This window comes from Podarcis melisellensis, assembly GCF_964234715.1.
Source record: "Podarcis melisellensis genome assembly, chromosome: 11".
NCBI lineage: Eukaryota > Metazoa > Chordata > Lepidosauria > Squamata > Lacertidae > Podarcis > Podarcis melisellensis.
The window spans coordinates 47,731,527-47,749,696 of record NC_138543.1 but is presented as its reverse complement, the minus strand read 5'-3'; the positions used below and the strand labels follow the sequence as shown (position 1 = coordinate 47,749,696).

Sequence of the window (18,170 nt, the reverse complement as noted above, 5' to 3'; positions counted from 1 at the left end):
CACCGATATAATTTGGGCATTTGCCTTTGCCAAGACCATTCCAAAAATAAAGGCTCTAAGTGTGGAAAGTCATTTGCCAAAAGCTGCTGCCATGGGAAAGACGCGGTTGAGCAATCTAATATTTAACAGTCCCAGCTGCCTTTTATTTCAAAGCCATATTTTAGTTATTAGTATCATTTGCAATCTTTCCCGCCCACCCGCCCCCTCTTACAGTCCTGAGACCCTGCCAAAATGCAGTACTAAGCAGATATTTTGCATGTGCATTAAAAAAAAGTTTATTTTAACTGCACCTATTATCTGTAAATAGAAGGTGATCCCTTAAAATGTATAACCTGCAAACTCCACACAAATCAAAAGTCTGGTTAAAAAAGACCTCCCTACAAGAACTTTTACCCCATCTATTGTGTGTGTGTGTTTGTGTACATATGACATCTCACACACAGAGTGCAACTTGCAATACACATTTGATTATAGCAATCTGCTTACAATTCAGCACAAAGTATCCTTTTCCTATATTAAAAAAAACTTTCCTATTTCTTCTTGCTATAAAGAATTATTTTGGGACTAGATGCCTTAACATTTTGCTGATTTCGATTCTGAAACATTTTCCTCCCGATGAAGTGCTTAGTGGTTTTGGACAGAACCCTGTTTGCCTCGGGCCAGAACCTAATCTCAGGCGAAATCGTAAACAATGTTTTGCCCAGAACCCCGTCCAGTTTTGCACTGTAGCTGAAAGCTCCAAAAGCAAAACCACACTGGAAATCAAAGCACCGATAAATTGGTGTTAGTCCTAGATTAGCTGGGTTTCCTCCCCACGCTCTCCCCCACCCATACGCTGTTAAGCCGGGGCTGTTATCGGCTTGTTGCACTGTCTCTGCTGACTTTTCACCTTGCCGCTGCTGAATGCAGTCGGAGTTCTAATATACCTCCCAGATTTAATCAAAACAGATTAATTCTGATTGCAAACAGAAGTCGCAACAGGAGGATAAACCGCAAAGCATAAGCAGCATCAGCAGCAGGTAAGTATACCTGCGGCATTATGTGGCGAGGAAAGTTAACCCGAGCAACCTTCTGAAGAGCCCGATTTAAAAATAACCAGCTGCAAATGGGAGCTTTCACAAGATATACTTCAAGCCATAAAGCAAAAATTATGTTTCATCAGCACCTTTAAAAAGAAAACAGAGGAAAGCACAGCTGGCGTTTGAACTGGCTTTTTTGCTACATAACTTTTCAGCCTCTGGATACATCCAACCAAGCCCTTTCCTGGAGCGGACCCAAACATGCGCCTGTTTATTTGCAATTCTTACGGTATGCTACACATACCTCTTTTCCTTCTAAATCCCCTTCATGGGTTTTCCTCCTCCTCCTCTTCTGTGATAGCCTCGTCTTCCCTGGAATTCCTGTAGGGAGCAGCTGGCGTCTCTCTCTCTGGGTTAATCCACGAGCGGGTGGTTTAGCAATCCCATGAGTCTGTTAATTAGTTTAATCGCTTGCTGGCACCCAAGACGAGAGGCCACTTGAACACCCGAGGAGAGAGGGCGATCCAGCTGCTGCTGCGGCTGCTACTGCTGTGTCCGCCTCTGCCCAAGAAGCACTCCCCCTCCAAAAAAAAGACAGGGCTTGTTTACCCTAAAAAAACAGAAAGCAGCAGCAAACCCTTCTGGAGCAGTTCCGTTACATGAGTTTCCAGAAGGCTGGGAGAGCTTACTGGCCTCCTCTTCGCTGCCTCTGGCTATGGGAGCATGAATAGTCTTCCGTGCATTCCTGATTCTGCTCTGTCAGTTGCAATGTGCTCAGCTGTCAAAGCTGCCCAAATCGGACCTCCCCCAAAAATATGCACAGAAAACCCCGCCAAAACTCAAAACCCACAGAAACACAAGGGGCAGCCAAACAATGAGAGCCTTCAGGTTAGCCAGGCAGGTGGATCTAACATTATTTTCTCAGGTTGCTAGTTGGTGGGACGAACGGGGATGACAGCATCCAAAGCGAAACAGAAAGAGAGAAGGGGTTTCAGCTGCACAGCGAAGCCCACAGATCTTCTCCGCTGCGAAAATAAAAACAAAATCCAATCTTACCCTGCCACTAACCGGTTTATTTCAGGCATGATCAACTCTCTGCTCCCTTCCCCCTGCCATGGAGAGTCTTGGAATTAACCTACGGGGCGAGAAGTCAGGAAACGGGTTGAGAGAGACCCTGGAATTCAATTGTAGTAAAATACGTCCCTCCCTCAACCCCGCTGGCTCAGAGAGTCTGATCTGACTGTACAGCTCAAGCATTTCCTTTCCACCTTCTTTCGCACAGGGTTCCTCCCCCTCCGTTCAGGCTAACTTCAATCAGTGAGGTCCTTCCCCGGGGAGAAGCGCAGCCCCTTTTCCCCACACGTTCAAGCGTCCAGCTGCAAAGCGATTAGGAAGCATGACCCAGGCAGCTAAGCTGTTTATATCACTTCTCCGGAGGGCTTCCTGTCTTGAATTAATGGGAACACTAAGTTGCCCCCCCCCCAAAAAAAGGGCAGTTGGTGGTGGTGCTATCAAACAGGGAGAGGGAAATTCTCCCGCATTTTTTTGAGGGACAGCCATCTGGTCACTGGGGGCAAAACAACCTGAACATCAAAAGTTTGCGATGGATAAACTCGGACGGGGGGGGAAGGGTTTCCCCACTCTTGCATGAAGAGCAAACGAAGGCTGCAAACCATCACACCATTTGCTCAAAAGTAGCCCCACTGGCTTTCACAGGAGGATGACCCCCAAAGGAAGTGGTTTGAGGACTGCAGCCAAAGAACGCTTGTCTAAAACCACCAGCAACTGTAAAGAATTTCTGCATTAAAGCTCTCACGTTTTCTCTAGGTGAACATGAATTCCGCAGGTGGGTGGCTGTTGAGTACTGAGACACAAAGTCATGTTTCTGACCTCTTGTGGTCATTCAAGCACACACACACACACACACACACACCCCCGGCAATTCTTATCACAGGTGTTCCTGACATGCTGTTTTGTTAAAGTCACATTGCCCCAATCTGCCAATAATTTTTCTGTGTCTTAAGGTTCTTGCCGTGGTTTATGGTGTAAAGCATGCTCTGTCCTTTTGGCAAAGGGTGGGATATAAATTTATTAATACCAATTCCATTATTAAACAAAGAATGCAAGCATTAGCCCTCCCTCCCCACCCTTTGCTAGTTGGCAAGCCTCCCTCAAATATCTGGCATGGCTCATTTTTTAAGTTACCTGGAAATTCAAGAGAGGGGTTCACAACATCCCTGACAAAGGAAGAACCCCATTTCCTTCCCCAGCCACATTCCTGTTCAGCCCTGCTTGGCTTGACGTGATGGTAGCTATTCTACTCCCTTGTTGATGTCTCGCTCCCAGCCACCAACTCAAGTCCGCCTTAAAATTATGAACAATGTTGTTGTTGTTGTTTAGCCGTTTAGTCATGTCCGACTCTTCGTGACCCCATGGACCAGAGCACGCCAGGCACTTCTGTCTTCCACTGCCTCCCGCAGTTTGGTCAGACTCATGCTGGTAGCTTTGAGAACACTATCCAACCATCTGTCGTCCCCTTCTCCTTGTGCCCTCCATCTTTCCCAGCAGCAGGGACTTTTCCAGGGAGTCTTCTCATGAGGTGGCCAAAGTATTGGAGCCTCAGCTTCAGGATCTATCCTTCCAGTGAGCACTCAGGGCTGATTTCCTTCAGAATGGATAGGTTTGATCTTCTTGCAGTCCATGAGACTCTCAAGAGTCTCCTCCAGCACCATAATTCAAAAGCATCAATTCTTTGACAATCGGTCTTCTTTATGATCCAGCTCTCACTGTTATGAAAGCTTTCACTGTTATCATCCTATTATGCACAATAGGATGATTCTGTCAGTGAACTGATGGTTTCCCCAAGTATATCAGCCTATGTTCCATGCTATTGTACATGAAACTTAAAACCCCTTCACAGAGAAAGAGTTTTCCTGCCATTATGTCAAGTGCCAGCATCCATCTGTCCCAGGAGACAATGGAAGAGTGTGCATTTGGGGGTGAAATCAAACTGTTGGAAGGTTGCAGCGACTGCTGTGGCTCCAGAGACTGATACAGGAGAGACATGTTTTGTTGCAGCTGGGGCAGATGAAGGCATCTGGTTGTGCTGCTGCAGTGTATCTTCTCTCTGTGCTCCTCCCGGTGGCCATTTTTCTTCTGGCCACAGCTATGGATACACAACTTGACTGCCCGTCTGCTAAATCTGGGAAGACAAGCCATCCAACAACCTTCCAATAAAAGCAAAGGCACTTATTTTACAACATGAAGCGAAACAGCAGCTCTTCATAGTGTGGAAATGAGTAAATAATAATAATAATAAATTTTATTTATATCCCGCCCTCCCCAGCCGAACATTCTAAAATCATTTCATTATAAAATTACTTCAAATCAAATTGATGGCAACCATTGGGCTAGAGTTCTGTGAAGATTGCCAAAGGAGGGAGTCAGGCTGTGCCCTGGCCAAAGGCCTGGTGGAACAGCTCTGTCTTGCAGGTCCTGCAGAAAGATGTCAAGTCACGCAGGGCCCTAGTCTCTTGTGACAGAGCGTTCCACCAGATTGGAGCCACAGCCGAAAAAGCCCTGGCTCTAGTTGAGGCCAGCCTAACCTCTCTGTGGTGCGGGACCTCCAAGATGTTTTTGTTTGAAGTGGCCTCAGAAAGAAGTTTCCCAGGGAGCCCTGAGGCAGCTAGAGAATCCTCCTTCAAATCAAACTTCTCCCTACCGCTTGTCATGCACGCTGCTTGCTTTTACAGTTAAATACCACAAATGCTCAGCGTTGTGCCAATCTACCATTAACCACGGTCCCTCATTCAAAACTCAGTGTACGGTAGCCAGGTCGACTGAGTTTGTATCTGAGCAGAACAGCTGGTGCTCCAGCAGCCAAACAGACATATTTTGGTAGATATGCTCCTTTACAGAGTGCACAACAGCAACTGCCACATATAGTGAGAAAACAGGTAACCCTATCTATTCAATCAGCGCAGCTAGAGGAGATAATAAAGGTGCGACGCAGCGTTTGGAAAACCATTAGAGACTAATGAGCATGTATGCACAAGTCCAGGGTGATCCCAGCTTCCCCATTCATTCTTCAAATGCCAGAGATTCCAGTCCCACCCACCTCCAAACCCTTGTTTGCAGCCATGGGTGGGAAGCCTGTGTCCGTAATAAAGACCATCAACTCTCTGGCTGCCAGCTTCAAGCAACTACAGTGATGGCACACTTGGGCTTCACATAAATATGGTAATGCCATCTATCGCTGCACAAAAAAACTAGCCGATGGGCCCCCCCTCAATATAATCAGGGTTGCTGGTCCCTCCATCCACTCTGTGTTTATGAATCCTATTATTATTATTATTATTATTATTATTATTATTAACTTATACCCCACTCATCTGGCCAGGCCTCCTCTGGGTGGCTTCCAACAGGATATTAAAAACACAATAAAACATCAGACATTAAAAATTTCCCTAAAGAGGGCTGCCTTCAGATATCTTCTAAAAGTCAGATAGTTGTTTCTTTCTTTGACAGATGTGGGAGGGCATTCCACAGGGCAGGCGCCACTACCGAGAAGGCCCTCTGCCTGCCCGATGGGATCACTCAACTGTGTGTGCAACTATATAGCAAAACTGGCCAATATTTGAATTTTGCACCAATATGATATGAGCATTAGATGCTGAATGTCACTGTCTGGATGTCATGAGTGACCTAGAACTTTCACGCCGCACAAGCACAATCCACAGGTTGACTACATATTGACTACCACAAACCACAGGTCAGAGCCATTCTTGAGACAGTTGGGTCACCTTGTTCCAAATATGTTAAGGCCACACTTTTCTATTTCCTGCCACACAAGATAAACTAGAGACCCATTCACGGCAACATTTTGCAATGTTTATCCTAGCACATGAAGCCCATTTTCCATAACCACTCTCCACTGCATGGGTTTCCACATGGTTTTGATTACTGAGATAACTTGGACCAAAACAAAATATTTTGAAATTTGACGGGATTTCAAATTTGAAACTCCTGATTTCAAATTTGACGGCTTTAACCTTACCAACAGTCTCTTTTATCATTCTGGTGTGCGCATGCAATAGCAGCCTCCCCCAGACTGGTGTGCACCACGTGTCTTGCACTACAACTCCTATAACTCCCAAGCAGCATGGCCAAAGGTTAGAGATTATTAGAGTTCTGGTTCAAAACATTTGGAAGGCAACAGGTTGGGGAAGCCTAAGCCAAGAGGTGTCAACGTAGTGCCTTCTAGATGATGTTGGAATACAACTCCCATGAACCCCAACCAACATGGGTAATGGTCATGGATGATGGGAATTGTACTCCAACAACATCTAGAGGCCACCATATTGGATACCCCTGGAAGAAGCTGTCAATTATCAGATGCTTCAAGAATTCCAGCGATAGTTAAAAATTACTAAAAAATATCATAGCTTGCTAGCTATCAGATACCAAATTGTATTGTGTGTCAGCTATTAAATACTGCCAAATATAACTAATTAATTACTATGTGATAACCAACACAGACTTCAAATATCATGGGATTGAAAAGATTGGTGTTAAATTTCAAATTTTCGATATCCAGATTAGTAGCGAACAATTTTAAGGAGAATTAATGGGAGGGGATTCATATCGGCTCTCCAGCTGATCACGCAACTCTCTTGACACATGGAGATATGGTATGCTCTCAGCCCATCATTATTTAAACATGGAAATGGAGCACAAGAAACCTGCTCGCTTGCATCAGGCCTGACAGAGCACCGCATTTTATTTCCCATTTAGAGCAGTCCCTCGATAGCCATACGAAACAGAAAACGTTAATTCAAGGAAAATATAAATAAGCTTCAGAACTGGAATGTGTCGTGGAGGGGAAGGAGGAGGGGGGCGTGATGTACAAAACATTCCCACAGTGCAACATAAATAATGCATTGTTGTGTGTGCATTCTTTGAAAGATCTAATGCCAATAAAAGGCTGAAGAGAAACAGACACACAGTAACACTTCCGTTTATCTGGACCTCACTACACAAGAGTATGTGACCCACGTGCTCCGATGGGAAGGAACTACAGCTCCATCTTGCAACTACAGGTCCTGGTTCAATCAGAGGGATCTCGCCTTAAAAGCAATCTCAAAGAAAAGACCCCTGCCTGAAATCACACAGAGAGATTAGCAGCTGCTGTAGTTATAATACCGGAATTCATGCAGATATCCTATACTATGAATCCATCTAAATCAGTATTATCTACCAGCAGGGTTTCCCAAATTTCAGTCTCCAGCTGCTGTTGGACTACAACTCCCATCACGCCCAGCTAGCAGGATCAGTAGTCAGGGATGATAGGAATTGTAGTCCAAAAACAGATGAAGCCCCAACCCAAGTTTGTGAAACCTGGATTTTACACTGACTAGCATAAGGACATAAGGAGAGCCTTTTAGGTGGATCAGAACAATGGCAAATCTAGCCCATCATCCTGCTTTCACAGTGGCCAAAAAGATGCCTATGGGAAGCCCAAAAGCGTGACAGCACCCGACTCACCTGTGACCCCTGGTAACTGGTATTCAGAGACATGCTGAGCTAACCATCAGACTCTGCATAAAGTAGGTTTAAATCTACTTTGCGCCTATTTGATTTAGGAAGTTGGGCTTTAGATTTGGGGTTTTTATCTGCAGTGGTCCTAAGCAGGCTGAGGTACATGATGTGCAGGCTTGGGAAAGGGCTTTTTCAGTGGTGGCTCCTTGCATGTGGAAATCTCTCCCTGCTGAGGTCCGCCTGGCCTCATCTCTGTAGCTCCAGATGGTTGGCTAAGATGCATCCTTTTCAGAGGGCATTTGGAGGAGGAGAGACCCAGCTGCTGCTACTGTAATTGTCATTCAATTATCTATTGTTGTGAGTTTACAACGGACTGTATCTCTTAATGGATTTTACGTATTCTTATTTACATGTTTTTATTTCTAAACCACCCCCTGTGGCCTGTGGGAAGGGTGGTATTTAAACCATCTAAATAAAGAAAGAACCCCATCAGTTTTACAGCTTGGGATTGTTCAGGTGCAGCACACAGGACTTGCAATCCTAGGGGGTAATTGGGAATAAGTGTCACTGAATTTGGTGAGGCTTCTGAGAAAACATATGATAAGATTGTATGGTAACACTCTTGATAAAACCTCCATCCTGCTGGCATCTGCGTGGATTGTTTTGTGCTGTTCCTTTGAACTTGCCCACCTGTGCTTCTGGCAGTGATGCTACAGGAGCTGAAGAAGAGGAGGATGGATCAGGGAGGGACCAATTGGAAGGAGTGTGTGTGTGGTTGTTTTTACACTGAACAAAATGGGTTGTAGCAGGATGGGGAAGAAAGAGATGTTAGAGCACGAAAGGTCACTCTAGTAAAAAACTTTTCTTGCAGCTTCAGAAAAACATTCCGCCTTCCCACTCCTGGCTATGCTAATCTGCTGCGTCTGTCAAGTATCATAAACTCAGACAGTTCAGACATCTACTGTGAAAAAATATTGCCGGAAGAATCAAGCAGAGTTTTGAATGGTACCCAGGAAACAGACACGAACGAGCACATTGCTCAGCACAGAAAAAGAGGGAACAGACAAATGTTACAAGTGTCCAAGAAGACCCAAGTTGACTTGATTTCCAACATGCTTATTTACAAAGTTTGTATACCTTGAGGAGAAGTTATATTTGAAATGTGTTGGGAATAAAGTTCATGTACTCAGCTGGTCTATTTCCATGGTTCCCATTCTGTAGTTCTGAGAAGGGAATAGTGGTTTCCTAACAACTCTCAACACCCTTCACAAACTACAGTTCCCAGGATTCTCCAGGAATGTTGAAGTGGTTTAAAAGAGCTTTAAATGCAAGGCGAGGAAGTGGCCTAAGTCCTGTGAGGACCTGTTTAGCCTAGGAAAAGAAAATTAAGGTGAGGCATGATGTTGTTGTTGTTGTTTAGTCGTTTAGTTGTGTCCGACTCTTCGTGACCCCATAGACCAGAGCACGCCAGGCATTTCTGTCTTCCACTGCCTCCTGCAGGTCAAACTCATGCTGGTAGCTTCGAGAACACTGACCAACCATCTCATCCTTGTCGTCCCCTTCTCCTGGTGCCCTCCATCTTTCCCAACATCAAGGTCTTTTCCAGGGAGTCTTCTCTTCTCATGAGGTGGTCAAAGTATTGGAGCCTCAGCTTCACGATCTGTCCTTCCAGTGAGCACTCAGGGCTGATTTCCTTCAGAATGGATAGGTTTGATCTTCTTGCAGTCCATGGGACTCTCAAGAGTCTCCTCCAGCACCATGATTCAAAAGCATCAATTCTTCGGCGATCAGCCTTCTTGATGATCCAGCTCTCACTTCCATACATCACTACTGGGAAAACCATAGCTTTTACTTTGTTGGCAAGGTGATGTCTCTACTTTTTAGAGCATGATAGCCGTCTTCAAATATCTGAAAGGCCCCCATGCAGAAGATGGGCCAAACTTGCTCTCTGTTGGCCCAGAGGGCGGGAATAGAGACAATAGGCAAAGACTACTGGGAAACAGATTTCAGCAAAAGCTCCTAATGTCAAGAGTTTTCTGACAGTGGTACATCCTGCCTCAGGAGACAGTGGACTCTCCTTTGCTGGAGATATTTAAGTAGAGTCTGGACAACCATTTGTCAGGGATGATGATATAGCTGCACCCTGCAATGTAGATCCAGCCTTGAGCAGCGCACTGGGCTGGATGACTCCCAAAGGTCCTTTTATAAGTGGGTTATAAACCCATTAAATAAAAATAAAATGGCCACGTATTATAAATAACATGGATGAACATATATGGTACAGGCCTGCTTTGGGCAGGGCACTGAGCATTCTAAGAGAAGACTTCAGGGTCACCCAATTAAACTTATTTATAGTCAGTGCAGATGTACAGAAAAAGAAAGTCCTTATTTATTATCTAACGGGATTCATTACCCTTAGAAGTGGCGATGGCCGCTATTTAAATGACTTTTTTTTAAAGGGCAGATTTGTGGAGGAAATATTAGTTTACTAGCAAACGGGGACAGTGCCTCTCTGAATACCAGGTGTTAGAGACAAGCAACAGGGGATGGCTATTCAATGTCTCCTGATGAGATTCCAGGGGCCTCTCGCTGACCATAGGAGAAAAAAACCGCCAGTCTACTTGGATCTTTGTCATGATCAGTAATGGAATTCTCATGACATTTTCATTCAGAGGCGGTAAACAGGAGTCATTAAATGGCCACATCTGAAGTTTATCTGCACAGATGTTTGCATCACTTGAAAACAACTCAGTAAAACCCAGACTTCTGTTTATACGTAATTTCCCTGTGTTAATATTGAGGGCTGATTCCCACACAATGTATCAGCATGTATATGCCTGCGGAGCATTTGTTAGTGTCCGACCATGAAAGACACATTTTGAATGCAGAAGATGTGCACACGCATTAGGGAACCTTTAGCCCAGGGATGGAGAAACTGTTGATCTCCAGATAATGTTGGGCTACATCTCCGCCATCACCCCTAACCATTGGTCATGCTGGCCATGCTTCCTGCATTTCAGGGGGTTGGACTAGATGGCCCTCGGGGTCCCTTCCAACTCCACAATTCTATGGTTCTGTCTCCCATGTTGTATAAAGTGGAACGGACACCATATGGGATGGAATCCAAGCCATACAGAATGGACACCAACCATTACTCAGCCAAACAGGTTTACACACACAACCCCAATAAACATTACCTCAAAATAAGCAGCTCCTGCTTTCTTCTTCTTTCGTGCTACATAAAATACTCATTTGCTTCCAAAGTGAAGAAAGTGTTTCTTCAACGCTCAATTTGTCCCCGATATTATTTGTGCAACTGTTCTGTTCGGCCAAAGGCGGAACGTTGAATGTTTTCTTCCCTTGTCTGGTACAAAGGTTATCGTTACAGAAAATAACCTAAGGACATGTATAATCCTGAGAGATTTCAGCACAAAAACTATTTTTAACTCTGGTTCTGTTTAATGTTCAGAGTAACACAAGAAGCACGTATAACCAGAGGGGACAGTGTTATCAAAAGGTTGTGTTTCCTTTCTCTTCACAAAAATAAAAGCAGCAATTTATGAACCTCCTCAGAGCACACAAACATACTACTCTCTGCCTTAGATTTCAAAACACTAAAATTTGCTTTGATTTGAGCAAATCTGGCAAGCACATGAGCTTACTTTCCCTAATGGTATCCCAAGTAGGCTTCTGGTCATTGGTGGTAAAAAGACATGTGAGAAAATGTTTTGCTTACATTACAAATGCAAAGTGCCGCGTACATGGCAGAAAACGTCTAGCATTTCTGTGTCGTTCTGATGACAGTACCTTGATGTCTCCAGCTTCTTAGTTACTGAACGTGCACCAGCAGCCGCAAATAGGTCTCCTTCATGTTTGAATATAAAGCCACTAATTTCTGAATTCAAGCAGAGGGAAATTTCCCCATCACTAGTCACAGGTAAGTCACATCAGGGTTGCTGCAGGGATAGGTAAAGGTAAAGGGACCCCTGACCATTAGGTTCAGTCGTGGCCGACTCTGGGGTTGCGCTGCTCATCTCACTTTACTGGCCGAGGGAGCCGGCGTACAGCTTCTGGGTCTTGTGGCCAGCATGACTAAGCCGCTTCTGGCGAACCAGAGCAGCGCACGGAAACGCTGTTTACCTTCCCGCCGGAGCGGTACCTATTTATCTACTTGCACTTTGACGTGCTTTCAAACTGCTAGGTTGGCAGGAGCTGGGACCGAGCAATGGGAGCTAACCCCACTGCGGGGATTCGAACCGCCAACCTTCTGATCGGCAAGTCCTAGGCTCTGTGGTTTAACCCACAGCACCACCCGTGTCCCTGCAGGGATACCCTCCCTATAAACATAGGTGTGCCCTACAGATCAGTAGTGGCTGGTGTAGTGAGAGAGAGTACGTCCTCCCCAACATCAACATCGCTACAGCCACTTGGATTGGGCAGGGCAGGGCAGGGCAGGTGCAGAATCAGAGCTGTGCAGCAGTCACACTGGCAAGAGAACCAAATTAGTTCCACCAACCTTGCTGCGACCTTGGCCCACCCTAGGTGACCTACCCAGGTGAGCTGCAGCAATGTCAATGTTGAGAGTACAGATGGGATAGAAAAGCAACCTACTTCATATAGCTATAGATGTACGGGTGCAGGTGGTGCCATGGTCAAAACCACTGAGCCTCTTGGCCTTGATCAGAAGTTCGGTGGTTCGAATCCCCATGACGGGGTGAGCTCCCATTACTTGGTCCCAGCTCCTGCCAACCTAGCAGTTTGAAAGCATGCCAGTGCAAGGAGATAAATAGGTACTGCTGTGGTGGGAAGGTAAGCGGTGTTTCCATGCGCTCTGTTTTCCATCACGGTGTCCCGTTGCACCAGAAGTGGTTTAGTCCTGCTGGCCACATGACCCAGAAAGCTGTCTATGGACAAACGCCGGCTCCCTCAGCCTGAAAGCGAGATGAGCGCCACAACCCCATAGTCGCCTTTGACTGGACTTAACCATCCAGCGGTCCTTTAACTTTTACCTTTTTTTAGACACAGAGCTATACGAAGCCGATTGCTTTTCTATCTCATCCAGGCAATTTCCACTGCATTTTCATGCACCAGCAAGCACATGTCCAAAACGTGCCATAAGCCTGCCACTTATTAATGTTTCAAGAATCCAGGCTTAAATCATAGATGAGGATTTTCTTCCTGGATTTTCCCTTGATCGCTTTCTCCAGTCAGGAGTCTGGGCATTCTTTCAGACGTCGAATTTAATGTTGCGAGCACAGATGGCGTCTCCATTAACTCCCACCCCCACCCCCCGAAGACCTTTCTTCACCCTTTCCAACTTCACTGCCGTCTTCAACGGGAACCTGCCCTTTCGCTTTTTCACAGGCAGTGACACAAAACTAGGTTCTTGGGTCCAAGGCTGTAGGCCAGACTCACGTAATTCTGCTAAAGTAATCAAAAAGATACACAGTTGGGGTTTATTTTCATGGACTCAGTGTGTTAGGCACTACCAGATGATAGAGCTCACCAGTCATTGCTTTTCTGATTTTTGCTGCAGGTGAAATGGCCAAATACCTTCTCCACATGACAGGAAGCACTGTGGACTTATTCATACATAGGAGTCAACTCCTAGGGGCCGAGGTCCCTTTGACCTCCCCCCAATAAAATATTTGAGGTGGCCAGGGGACCCCCGAATGTTGATGAGAAGTTCTCTGTGTTGGGTTACAACTGAGCCAATTCACCCATAAAAGTTTTCACGTGGTGCTGCTGTTGCACATATTCCAGCCCAAAGCCTTCTCATTGTGTTTGTTTATCTTGCTGTCCAGACCCTTTTTCATTCTTAGTTCCACAGCTTTAGAAAAGGGCCTCTTTGAAACTTGCGCAGAACGACACTCCAGAATAGATGCTTAAACAAAATATAAAAATATAACCAAATAGGATAACATTTCATCCTCGCTAATACATTTTCCTTTGTCGCCGTGCTTATTTTTTCATGAGAAGAAAGTGCGGCAGAGAGTTTAAGCTCTGGGCTTCTCAGCCACTTGGGCTCTGCAGAATAAACCGGCGTAGGCAGAAGTTTTATAAATATCGTGAGCATCTTTTGTTTGGAAGCTTCTCTTTCAAAACAGAAAACTGGCGGCTCCAGCATCACTTGGCTTTGAAGCCTGAAATGACAGCAGACATAAAGTACAGTATCTTGAAGCCAAATGTGATATGTACATTGGCTGGAGCAACAAATGTGCAAGGGGGTTCATTTCACAATGTATGCGCAAGAAGCATAAAATGAGACACAGATCAGGGCCAAAGGGGAACTTCTTAGCGCTGTGGAAAAATACATTCCCAGCTACTCCAGTGAGTAGATAATTTGCAAACCTACTTTTATTTATATGTCTCTCCTATCTAGAGCCACTAAATATGGTAGGCTTTTAAAAATGAAATTTAATTTGCTATAGGGAGCCAGAATGCAAAAAAACCCACACAGCTGGTTCTACACATCCGAGGCTGCTTTGGATTTGAGTTTCTTGAATAGCAGCCTCTGCTGATCATAATTCCACATGGCAAACTGCTTTCGAAAGTGATGGGAGCTTTGAAAACCCTTATAATGCAGTACAGTGGTACCTCGGGTTACATACGCTTCAGTTTACATACGCTTCAGGTTACAGACTCTGCTAACCCAGAAATAGTGCTTCAGGTTAAGAACTTTGCTTCAGGATGAGAACAGAAATTGTGCTCCGGCGGCGCGGCAGCAGCAGGAGGCCCCATTAGCTAAAGTGGTGCTTCAGGTTAAGAACAGTTTCAGGTTAAGTACGGACCTCTGGAATGAATCAAGTACTTAACCCGAGGTACCACTGTATAAGGATCTACTGCACAAAAAGGGCAAAGAGGTCAAAAGTTCACCAAGAGTTTGTATACAGTTTTCTTCATTAAATGAAGCACCTTGCATGGTGCGCCATCGAAGTCCTGAGTTATCAACTAGCCAGTCAGGCTTGGGTCAACAGAGCAAGGTGCCCTGAATGCTGTCAGTTAAGCAAGCTAGACTGGGCCTCCCAAGACAGGGATGGAGAAACCCATGTTCTTCAGGATGTTGCAGGACTACAATTCCCATCATTCTTAACCCTTGGCCATAGTGGCTGGGGATGATGCGGTTTGGAGTCCAGAGGGCCACAGACTCTCTGGAATACTGTGTCCAGTTCTGGGCTGTTGGCAAGCTGGAACAGAACAAAATGATCAAGGGCCTGGAAACCAAGCCTAATGAGGAATGTTTGAAGGAGCTGGTATGTTTAGCCTTGATAAGAGGAGACTGAGAAGAAATAATATAGCTATCCTGAAATATCTAAAGGGCTGTCACAGGAAAGATGGAGCAAGCTTGTTTTTGCCTGGTGGTGGCTAGGGCCTGAACTGATGGATTCAAGTTACAAGGAGGGTGATTCCAACTAAACATCAGAAAGAACTGTTTGAAAGTAAGAGCTGTTCAACAGTGGAACGGACTGCTTCAGGAGGTTGTGAACTCCCTTGGATGAACTCCCAGATGGATGGCCATCTGTCATGGATGCTTTGGTTGAGATTCCTGCATTGTAGGAGATGAACTAGGTGACCCTCAGTATCCCTTCCAATTCTCAACCATCATTGTCCTGGTCTGCTTTGTGAGTGGCTATCCACACCAGGGGAGAATGGGACATGAATAATAGAATCCCGGAATTGGAAGGGGTCAGAGGGTCATCTAGTCCAACCCCCTGAAATGCAGGAATCTCAATGCACTGTCCCCCATCCAATTTGAAACCATACCGGACCCTGCTTAGCAAATGTGCTAGCAGTTTCTTTTTTGCGGCACCACTCACTACAAATGTCTGAGCTGCCCACAGCCATGCCTCTTAGGCATTGTGCAGAGAACGATGCCAGTTTAAAACAGCAGCAGGATCCAGTTTTCTAGACATCTTTATTTAACACACAGGCTGCATTTTGCATTAGGAAAAACCCTCGTTGATTCTGAAGATCTCGCCCTCTAAATACCTGCGTGCTTTGGCATCAATATAAATCAGTTTTATTGTCTCTTTCTCCACAGCATAAGTAGCGAGTGATTGAATTCCACGGACCTGTAACTGCATTAGCCAGTTCTATCTGACTGAAGAATTTATGATTCAGAGCTTCCTGCTTTCCGATACCTCATGCTTATTTCCTTAACACTCAACACTCCACTTGAGCAAGAGGAGACGTGTGCAAAGGGATCGTGTCATCGTCCCCAAAAGCTGGAAGTCCCAGTTCTGGAGCCAGGGCCTGTCCAGAGCCCAAAGCAGGTTATCTCAAAAGCACCACCAGCCATCTATTCTGGAAGTTGGACAGAGGATCAAAGGGCTGGATTCCATCACACTTCCAAACAGATGGACTGTGCAATTGATGGCTGGTGTAGTTCCTGGACTGGGGCTCTCTGCCTGGGGAAATACACACACACTGTTCACATGCACATTTCTTCCTGTTGGACCAGGGCAATGGCAAATAAGGCTCAGGGTGCAAATTTGTTCCTTGTTGATAGGGCATCTGCCCCACCCTCTCTTGCCTCTGTTCACTTCTTTATTCAAATGTGCACACCTGAACTAAAACATTAAAAAGAATATGAACCAAGCTGGGTGGGAATCTGGGAAAAACTAGTAAATGAGTTAAATACAAAGTGTGGGGTTCAACTAGTGGAAGACCACACCAAGACTTCTGTTAGCACAAAATGGTTCCCCCATGTACCCCCTGAAATCAGCTCTGAGGATAACCCAAAGAACAGTGTATAGCAGGAGGAGAGATTGATTTATCTGGCTGAAATACAGTGGTACCTCAGTTTTCAAACGTAATCCCTTCCGGAAGACCATTTGGGTTCTGAAACGTTTGAAAACCGAAAACTCAACAGCCGAACGCTAGGCCTCAGGATCTTGCACTCGGCAGAAGCCGCGTGGCATGTTTGACTTCTGAGGCGTGTTCGAAAACCGAAGCATTTACTTCCAGGTTTACGGCATTCAAAAACCAAAATGTTTGTCAACGGAGATGTTCAAAAACTGAGGTACCACTGTACTTGCACTGATGGACTGACTGTCACAGTGCTATGTTGAATTTCTGTACTTTTAAAGTACAGAAGAACCTTACAATGCAGTGGCAAGAAAGCCTAGTCAGGATTGGAACCTTTCACCTCTCAAACCTCAATTGGCATCAGTGACAACTTCTCTCCTGGGGAAATAGCAACTCTCAGGGGAAGATTTCAACTCGAACCACAAATCACCACCCTACCCCTCCTCTCATATAACAGACTCAATTCTGCTATCCTCCTGCCCCCCAGGCTGCTTTTTTAAAAGTAAGAACAAAAGCTGGAATGCTTCCATGTATTTAACATATCATAAACTTTTGGCCCTCCACCAGAAATACTTGGGCAGCACAACCATAAATGCAGCAGTTCTGCAGTTATGTACACATTAGCGGCTTAAAACACACGGCCATTTACCCCTGCCGTGCAGTTGAATGTTGAGGTACACGCCAGAAAGAGCACAAGAAAGTCTTCACCCAATGTCCATTTGTCCACTTGGTTTCTCCATCCCTGCGACCATGCCCAAACTCCTATCCGTGAAGCGGTCATCTGCACATGTGCAAGAAACTGTCTCAAATGGACACACCTCAGCTTAACAGTGAAGTGACTGTGGCTAACCTTTTCGAATCAGATGGAAGCTGGTTTGAGGGGAAACAAATCAAGCAAGAAACTAAAGGATGGCTCTTCATTAGGGGTAATGTTGTGCATACACGAAAAGTCACATGTACACAGCCTGTCATTCACACCACCCAGAAATGCTGTTGTAAACTTAGTCTGGAGTAATCCTTCTCAGACCCATTTCCCAGGGGTGCAAAAAAACAACAAGTACACCCACCCACAATCTCATCCAAACTCATTTCAGTGCAGGAGAATGTGTGCATGGAACAGTCCCCCTCAGCTAAAGGGAAAGGAAATGCATTTGTAGCTGGCATGCCTAAGGGTGTACAGTCGTACCTCAGAAGGCGAACGGAACCTGTTCTGGAAGTCTGCTCGGCTTCCAAAACGTTCGGAAACCAAGGCACGGCTTCTGATTGGCTGCAGGAAGCTCCTGCAGCCAATCGGAAGCCGCGTAAGCCGCGTCAGACATTTGGGTTCCAAAGAATGTTCACTTCCGGGTTTGCGGCATTCGGGAGCCAAAACGTTCGACTCACAAGGCGTTCAACTTCCAAGGTACAACTGTATTTACTTCTTGCTTCTCCCCATCTGTTCCAGGATGCAGCAGCAACTCAGCCATGCGGATTATCAGGTGAAGAGCGCAGCCCCACAACACCGCTACTGCCCACAAGGGCATCAAAGTGCGCACAGTGTTTCAGATCATGGTGGCAAAATCATGTCAGGAGCTACCAAGTCTCAAGTTGGGAGACATTCGATTTGTGAACTGCATGTTGCATGACCACTCCAGTCTTGGACTGTCTCTGCCCATCCAAGGTGACTATTAGGACCTCCTGGACAGGAAGGACTAGACAGTGGCTTCCTGTTCCTTTTAAGACTCATTTGGCCAATAATAAGGCCTTCCTAAGTTCTGCCATGTGTCCCTGTATCCTTTGGTTTCTCTTCAGTTCTGACCTGCCTCT

The 18,170-nt window shown here is 45.5% G+C and overlaps 1 protein-coding gene across 3 annotated transcripts in view; it reads right to left on the bottom strand.

The window, feature by feature from the left end:
* Window positions 1-18,170, bottom strand: part of PDZD2 (PDZ domain containing 2) — a 202,300-nt gene that overhangs the window by 140,591 nt on the left and 43,539 nt on the right. Inside the window, exon 1 of one of the 3 annotated variants that reach the window (XM_081929524.1) lies at window positions 1,324-1,724. The exons of the other annotated variants lie outside the window; for them this stretch is intronic. The gene's annotated coding sequence lies outside the window, so the exon portion shown is untranslated. Of the gene's footprint in view, window positions 1-1,323; window positions 1,725-18,170 lie in introns of those variants that run through there. 3 annotated transcript variants of the gene reach the window in all.